This window comes from Canis lupus, chromosome 8 (assembly GCF_011100685.1).
Source record: "Canis lupus familiaris isolate Mischka breed German Shepherd chromosome 8, alternate assembly UU_Cfam_GSD_1.0, whole genome shotgun sequence".
NCBI lineage: Eukaryota > Metazoa > Chordata > Mammalia > Carnivora > Canidae > Canis > Canis lupus.
In genome coordinates, this window is record NC_049229.1 from 70504833 (window position 1) to 70513614 (window position 8782).

The window sequence follows — 8782 nt, forward strand, 5'->3', positions numbered from 1 at the left end:
CAGGGGCAGAGTCGGGGTCTGCCCCGGGGCAGGTGCGGGGCTGGAAGGGCGGATCCAGGGGTCACCGTCGGGGTCTGCACCCGGGGCCCCGGGGCAGGTGCTGGCTGGGAGGGCGGATCCAGGGGCAGAGTCGGGGTCTGCCCCGGGGCAGGTGCGGGGCTGGAAGGGCGGATCCAGGGGCACAGTCGGGGTCTGCCCCGGGGCAGGGGCAGCGCTGGGAGGGCGGATCCAGGGGTCACCGTCGGGGTCTGCACCCGGGGCCCCGGGGCAGGTGCTGGCTGGGAGGGCGGATCCAGGGGCACAGTCGGGGTCTGCCCCGGGACAGGTGCGGGGCTGGAAGGGCGGATCCAGGGGCACAGTCGGGGTCTGCACCCGGGGCCCCGGGGCAGGGGCAGCGCTGGGAGGGCGGATCCCGGGGCACAGTCGGGGTCTGCACCCAGGCCCCGGGGCAGGTGCTGGCTGGGAGGGGGGATCCAGGGGCTCGAGGAGCCGAGCGGGGTCGCCCGGCATCTGAACGCCCGGGCGGCGATCAGAGAGGCTCGGCGCTGCGACTGGGGGCTCAGGTGTAGGGCGCTCCATCTCTCTGGCCGGGGCAGCGATTCTGGGTTCAGGGCCCTGGAAGTGGGGCAACAGGTGCCTACAAGAGCCTCGTGATGCGGAGGCCCCGGCTCGCGGCCTGCTTCAGGGGTGCGGAGACGCCAGCCCCTGGCCGCGTGTGGGGCGGGGGCCGGACTGTGCGCAATCCCTGGTTTCTGCCTTGGCCTGGAGGGAGCCCCGGACCGTGGGGGGATGTTTGGACCAGGGGAGCCCCAGGGACCTCCAGGGGGCCGTCCTGAAGGCCGTACAAGGGGCATCCCTGCCTCCCTCCTTGGCCGCGGAATCTCCAGACCTGCAGGCCGCTGCTTGGATTTGGGGGCTGGTCCTTCTCTTAGGGCGCACCGTGGGCAAGGGAAAGTTCTGAAGTGGCCACACAGACCCCCAAGTTCTCCGAAGCTGCGCTCCATCCTTTGGGGATTTCTCCCTGCTGTGCGCCTGTGTTTAGGAGAGTGCAGTGATTCATCACACGTGTAGCCGCACCCAGCGCTCATCTCAAGCGGCCTCCTCAATACCTATCGCCCTACCTGCCTTTGGGTTGCCCTAAAACCCTGTCCTTCACACTAGCCTGGAGTTCCAGGATCACTGAACTACTGCGTGCTCACACAGCACACCTGCCGCGATTTTGTAAAGTCCATCTTCTTTACTGCCCATTTTACATAATTTGGGGTCTCCATGTGAAGCATCTAGCTCACCTTTTGGGGGATTAACTCTCCAAAAGCCAGTTTCTAAAGAACAATGGCAGACGAGAGACCTGAGAATCTCGGAGGAGAGGGGCCCTTAGACACCACATGGCTTCATGTTTGAGGACCCCACTCCCACCCGCGGCCTGGAGCTCCGCGTGTTCCCACAAACCTCGCCCTGCCTTGGGCTCCTTTGTCGCTAGCTCCTCCCACCATTGATCCTCCTCCAGCTCCTCCCAACACTCCAGCCTCCACTACCCCCCCTCCCCCGAACAATCTGGAAGCTCCTTACGTTGTAAACAAACCTGTCTGAACCCTCCTTCACCCCTCCTCTCCGGGGAAACCCAGCATTTCCAGGAACAGGGTTTTCAAACTGGGGCTTAGGGACCCATTAGGACTGTGAAATCAACGCAGGGCTTCTTAACGAGCATTCACATCGGAAAAATAGGACGGAAACTTCCAGCCACGTGGGCAGGGGAGGCGGGCGTTGTGCGTCTGCTGAGGCACCTGGTAGCTGCGTTTCTGCCCCCAGCTGCACCTGGCAGCCCTCGCCGGCCGGGTTTTCCCTGCAACCTGGGCTGGAGGCGGGGTGGGGAGGAGGGAGAGCGTGGGGCGTGCGGGGTCCTGCACCTGCACTCCGCGCCCGCCAGCCGCACCCCTGCCCCGCGGACCGGGGCGCCTGCCCCGCCTCTTCCTTTCCACCCCACTTTTGTCCTGACCCTGGAAGTTTAGGATTTCTTGTAGGTGGGCCATTCAGAGCCCCAGCTGTGAACCTCTCCGCTTCCAGAGCCTTCCCCAGCCTGCGCTCCACAAACTTGCCCCAGGGCCGCTCCGGAAAGCACCCTTCCCCAGCTGGCCCAATTCTAACAGCCCCTCCCGCCGCGGCCTCCGGGCTTCCCGCGCTCTCCCGCCCGCCGTAGTTGCTAACTACAAAAACCTTCTCGACCTGCCCCCCGCAACCCCCCCTGACCGGTGACTACATTCCAGGGTAAGCACCGCGCCTTCCCTGAGGTCTGTGCCTCGCCCCCCCCCCCCCCACCCGCTGCGGTCCTCCTGCCTGCCAGCGGCTGCTCCTCCTCGGCCTCCGTCCCTGCACACTTGCCCCCTTTTGAGCCTTTCTCTGGAGCTCCTGGGATGATGTCTTGGTGCAGATGGTGCACAGAAGAGCCTAGTGCCACACCTGGACACTGAGCTCGCTGCCCCACTTACCTGCTCTTCTTCCAGGACTGGCTATCAGGTGATGACACCACCACCTTCTAGAACCCCCAAGCATCCCCACGGGGGATCTGGCAGGAACCTTGCCATTTCGGCCTCCTAAATACCTCTTGAAGCCATCTGCTTCTTTTCCCCCTTCATGCTCCACTTCCTTCCCCCACAGCCGCTGCCACCACCACCAGCAGCTCACCTACACCTCCATAGCCCCCTGACTGCGCCCGTCTCTGCCCTGTAGCCAGGGTGGGCTTCGAGAACACAGATCCCATCCTGGCAATGCTCTCTTCCACAACCTCCCCAAACCCTCGCGGACACCCAGCATTCCCAGAAGAAAGATCACCGCCTTACCCAGGCTTACGGCCCCTGCAGGACACCCCACCCTCCTATTTGTCTCTGCTCCCTCTGTGCTCTCTGTCATCTTTTTATTTTTTACTTATTTATTGTAAAAAATCATTTATTCACAAGAGACACAGGCAGAGGGAGAAGCAGGCTCCATGCAGGGAGCCTGATGTGGTACTTGATCCCAGGACCCTGAGATCAGGCCCTGAGCTGAAGGCAGATGCTCACCCGCTGAGCCGCCCAGGTGCCCCACCCTGTCATCTTTTTAAACTTCACTCTGCGAACTAGCCCCTCAAGGCTGTGCACATGCTGTTCCTTTGGCCTGGACACAATTCCCTTTCTTTTTCTTTTAATTAATACCCCAGTGGACGTTCAGCCCTCTAGGGTCCCTTCCCACCTCGACTGGCCTCCTACCAGGGCCAATCTCCTTGTATAAATAGGTTCAGGGGTACCTGGGGGCTCAGTGGTTGAGCCTCTGCCTTCGAATCAGGGCGTGATCCCGGGGTCCTGGGATCGAGTCCCCCAATGGGCCCTGCATGAAACCTGCTTCTCCCTCTGCCTGTGTCTCTGCCTTTCTCTCTGAGTCTCTCATGAATAAATAATAAATAAAAAATATTTAAAAATAATAATAAATAGGTTTATACAAGACTGTGGGGCCCCTCCCCCCAGCATGGTATATGCTCACCCACTTCAAGGAGCCCTCCAAGCCTTGCCCTTCTGTGCCCTTCACCTCCTTTCTTATCAATCTCCTCCTGCTCCCTCCACTGTGTTTCTCTTACATGCCCAAGTCCTGCAGATTAGCTCCTAAATATTTGTTGAGCTGGTCCCAAAGCAATCACCTTCAGTGTCTCTCCATTAAGCTGGGACACAAGACACAGACTGGATCCAGATCTCAGGTCTGCTACTGCCTACGCATGTGGCCTGGGCAGGTCACTTACTGTGTGTCTGCATTTGTAGCAGGGGCAGGAAAAGATTGCTTTTCTTGTATGGTTATGGGGCTTAAATGAACCAAGTCTGTTTTTGGAAATGACCCAGGACAGGACCTGGCACATAGAAACTGCATGTTTATGAAAGTAAAATAAGTTTCGATTTCCCTTTTGATTTCCTCTTTGACCTGTGGATTATTTATGAATGTGTTAGTTTCCAAATATCTGGAGGTTTTCCAGAAATCTTTTAGTTACTGATTTCTTTCTTTTTTTTATTTTTTTTTTAATTTTTATTTATTTATGATAGTCACACAGAGAGAGAGGCAGAGACATAGGCAGAGGGGAGAAGCAGGCTCCATGCACCAGGAGCCCGAAGTGGGATTCGATCCCAGGTCTCCAGGATCGCGCCCTGAGCCAAAGGCAGGCGCAAAACCGCTGTGCCACCCAGGGATCCCTCTTTCTTTTTTTTGAATTTTATTTATTTGAGAGAGAATGTGAGCATAAGTGGAGCAGGAAGAGGAGCAGAGGGAGAAGCAGACTCCCCATGAGCAGGGAGCATGATATGGGGCTCGATCCCAGGACCTGGAGATCATGACCTGAGCTGAAGTCAGATGCTTAACCAACTGAGCCACCCAGGTGCCTGTTGCTACTGATTTATTTCTTTTTAGATTTCATTTATTTACTCATGAGAGAGGCAGAGACACAGGCAGAGAGAGAAGCAGGCTCCATGCAGGGAGCCCAATGTGGGACTCCAGGGACCCCAGGATCATGCCCTGAGCTGAAGACAGAGCTCAACGACTGAGCCACCCAGGCGTCCCTGCTACTGATTTCTAATATTTCATTTCATTGTGGTCCAATAACATATTCTGCACGATTTGAATCCTTTCAAATTTATTGAAACTTGTTTTATGGCCCAAATTATGCTATATATACCTGGTAAATATTTTGTATAGAAAATTATTATGGTGAAGAAAGGATGCCAGTCATTGGCGTAATTTTAGAAAATGCAAGCTAACCATTAGTGGGAAAACAGATTTGTGGCGGGGGGACGTGGTGGGGGGCAGGAGCTGGGGAGGAGGACAGCGGGGCAACGAGGAAGCTCCGGCTGATGAATCTGCTCACCGTCTTGTTTGCAGTCACAGTTTCACAGGTGTATGCGTATGTCAACACCTATCAAATTGTACTTTAAACATGTGCAGTTTGTTGCATGTCAATTATACCTCATAAAGCTGTTTTCTAAGAATTAGTGTTTAGCAAAGAGCTAGGAGAAATGTTCAGAATCGAGTTATAATCATATAGGAAAATTCAGTGGTTCATATTTTGGAAAGAGACACAGCTAACCTGGAAGAGGATGGTGTTGGTTAAAGCACAGGTCTGCAGCTGGACCGGGAGCCTGTCCCTGCCACTGAGTGGCTGTGTGACTTCGAGCAAACTGCTCAACCTCTCTGTGCTTTGGTCCTCTCATCTCTACAACAGTGATGATCACAGTAAGCTGATCCCGGGAAGCCCGCAGCACCTGGCAGGCGGTGAGTGCTCAGAGGATGGATGTACTGTTCTCTTAATGGCAAACAGGGAGATAGGGTGACCCGCGCTGACAGTCACCAGGTCACCATGATGCTGTCCTGCACTTGTGCCCAACTGCTGGGTTCAGGCTCACATTTGAGTGGGAAGGGGAAGGCTGAGGGCAGGGTCCCGAAGGAAGTGAAGGAAGGGATAGACTGAGCGAGGGGAGGTGGGGTGACGTGGCCAGCATCGTGGCGGAGTGGGGTGACTTGGTCACTTAGCAGTTGGCCCTGAAATGGATTTCCACACAGCAAACCATTTCCCACTGACTGACTAAAACACTGGGGGCACTTTGGTACCAAAACTGTTCCTCTCCTGGCAAGTTTTAACCCATTCCTGGAGGCCCAGACAGGTTCGTGACTTCCCTGTCAACTTGCACACGCTGTCACCAGAAGGAGGCACCACAAACACTCCCTTACCATCCTGTTGTCAGCAGAGCGTGGCCGTGTTGACAGGAGAATCGGTGTTGTTCAGTGAGCACCATCCAGTTAATGCCTGTTGACTGAAAGCCCATGTCCAGGCCCTGGGGTGCGGTGGGTGCAAAATTAGGTCACCGCATGCTGCGTGGTGGAGACAAGACGTGAAGCGGACGCTGCACAGACACATGGATTTGTAAACTGATGAGTGCTGGCAGGGCTCTGAGAATGGAGGAGAGCTGTCTTAGCTGCTGGTGGGGGAGGTGGGCAAGGGCATTTGGACCAGGAACTGTGTCTGCAAAAGTGAAATCTAGAAGGAATACGCGGAGTCGTAGGGGGTGACGGAGAGAAGGCCAAGCAGGAAAGGAAAAGGAGGCCAGAAAAGCGATGGGAGGGATGGGGGACACCGCCTGCAAGGGGCGGGGTGGCCACTGGAGCAGAAGCAGGAGGTGGGTGCCACATCCTGCCATGTCCTGCATCAGGGGACTAGAAATGTGGCCCGAGTGTCATAGGAGCATTGGAGGCTGTCCCCAGAGCCCCCATTCAGACGCTGTCCCACTCTGACTATGGTGTGCATGGAGGCCAGGCCCAGGGAGAGCCGAGTAGGCTTGCACCCCCAGAGAGAAGGGGCCACCTCGCAAGAGACCAAGGAGAGCGAGCTGACAGTCCGGGTGAGGGGAAGGATCCCATGGGATCCTGCGGGGGGACCCTGGGGGGGCTGGAGGGAGAGGACACTGCAGTCACCTTGGGGACTGCGGGGCCCTGGCCATCGCAGCAGGTGACCTGTTCAGTGTCGCCCTGTTGGGCTGAGCTGTCTGCGGGGCATCCAAGTGGATGGGCACCCAGCGATAGGACCCTGGGGGGCGAGTAGAAAGGAGCGGGAAGGGTCGATGGGAAGGAGGGAGCTGGGTCTGCTGGGCAGGCACAGGGCTGCCCCAGGACGCAGGCCCAGTCTAGGGACGAGCTGAGAAGCTGGAGGACAGGGGTGCAGTGTGACCCCCTCCCTGTCCCTCCTAGGCTCCCCATCTCTCGCAGAAGCCCCGGGCTGCCTCTCCTGGCCTGAGGGGGGGGGGGGGGGGGGGGGGGCGCAGGCGCTCACAGCAGGAGGTCTCAGGTAGCACCTTTCTTTCCAGTGGGGGAGGGGCGGGCTATAAACATGCAAATGACACGTGGGACACTCCAGACTGGTTCTTCAGGCCCCAAAGAACAGCAGCCCTGGGCGTGGGCTCCAGCTTCTTCCTGGAAGCCCCGTCACTTTCCCTTGATTCACCTTCAAACCTTGTGAGTCATCTTTGACTCATCCCTCGGCCCCCACATTCTGAATGCTGCAAAGCCTGGTGGATTTTTCCTTTAAAATGCCCTTCCTCTCCTTGCTCAGGGTCCCACCCTGCCCAGCCCCTCAGCCCCCCGCCCCGGCCACCTTCAGCTGGTTCTTGCCGGCTTTACCTGCCTTGCGGTCCTGTTCTCGTCTGCCCGCCTCCCACTGCAGGAATGCCCAGGGCCCCGGGGATTCAAGACCTGGGACCCCGCGCCCAGCTCAGGTCCCTCCTGAGACCCGCGTCCCCCCATCTCCGCAGCTGTCCTCGGGGCTCTCCTGGCCTGGAACGCTGGCTGCCGACTCCCCCCCCCCCCCGGCCCCCTCCCTCACGCCCCCTCCCAGACTGTCTGCACGGGGAGGCGCCGCTGTCAGCCCTGACCAGGTGGCCGGGAGGTGAAGGTACGCAGCGAAGCAGATGCAGGGGGAGGGAGAACAGGAAAGGGTGACAGCAGCGGGGGGGCGGGGGGGCAGGGGGGGCGACTACGCTGCTGCATTGAGCTCTGGTTCTGCTCCAGCCTCCCTCCTCCATTCCCTCAGCCTCCACAGGCGGCGGGAATGATGCTCTTCAATGAAACGATCACCCTCAGACGGAACATCTTCACGGCGGAACAAAGACGATTGCCGCAACGCAGGGACTTCGTGGCCTGGCCCTGGTCATCCTTCCCAGACCCTTCTCTGTCCGCATTCAGTTGTTCCCCGAACGTGCCTGGAACCTCAGAGCAGTTCCTCCCGCAGGACCCTTCTCCAGGTGACAGGTGTCCGCCAAGCTCAGCCGAGAAATCCCCTCCCTCAGGCCAAATTCACTCTACGAGCCTCCTCCCCTTCCCGTGGGGCTGAATTAAAGTTAAACTTTGTGTTTTTCACCTCCTCACTGCTCCCTCCCCCTGCCACCTCTCACCCCCCCTTGGCTCACGACAGGCAGGCGGCCCTCTGGGTAGGGCACGGCTGCGAGTACGTGTGTGAAGGCCCCAGGTTAGAGCCCTAGGGTCCAAAGGCAGTGCCTGACCTTCGGCGCCACCTACTGGCCCGCTGATGGGTTGCTTGAGGTCTCTAATAGGAACCCGCGTTGACGTTCAGGGATTTCATGTTTATTTCTCATGAACCGGAGAATTAGGAAAGAGAGAATTATGTGAGATCCAGTCTAGAGGGCCATCATTAATGTGTCACCCTGAAAAGCTCATGGCAGAGCTTCCAGCCTTTCAGTGACCAGGGAGGAAACTGTCTGGAAGAAAACAAGAGGCAATTTTTTGAAATTAAAAAAAAATGTATTTCACTGTTAAGACCTCACACACGAAGAAAGGCAGGAAGGTTAAAAAAAATGGAAATTCGGATCATCTGGGTGCCAGCATGGAGCGTTAGTGTGTCTAGCCTTCCCTGCTCCTCTCCTCGCCCTCCCTAGGATCTCCCTTGGGCGATCAGGTGGAGTGGCCCCATCCTCCCTGCCCCCTTCTTGGGCTCAGCTGTCACAAGGGCAAAGCCCTTCCGTCTGACACCCGCCTGGATGCAGCCTCTTGTTCAGCCGGTGGGATAATGCCCAGCCGGCCCTGACAGGTCCAGACGGGCTGCTGATCCTGACACCCCAGGTAGGGTGGGGTTGGGTCCAACACTGAAATTGGGGGTGGGGAGTGAGCAGGTGTGCGGTCCCTGGCAACAGCTCCTTTCTGTCTGCACCGAGGCCGGGGTCATCTGCGCGTCAGGATTCTGTCCATGTGGCCAGCTGACCAGGCCGTG

At 57.8% G+C, this 8782-nt stretch overlaps 1 long non-coding RNA gene across 1 annotated transcript; it reads left to right on the forward strand.

The window, feature by feature from the left end:
- Nucleotides 1-7370: 7370 nt before the first annotated feature.
- LOC106559137 lies at nt 7371-7914 on the forward strand. Its single transcript, XR_005362976.1, has 2 exons — nt 7371-7450; nt 7589-7914. It is a non-coding gene; the product is annotated as an uncharacterized LOC106559137 (long non-coding RNA).
- Nucleotides 7915-8782: the final 868 nt, after the last annotated feature.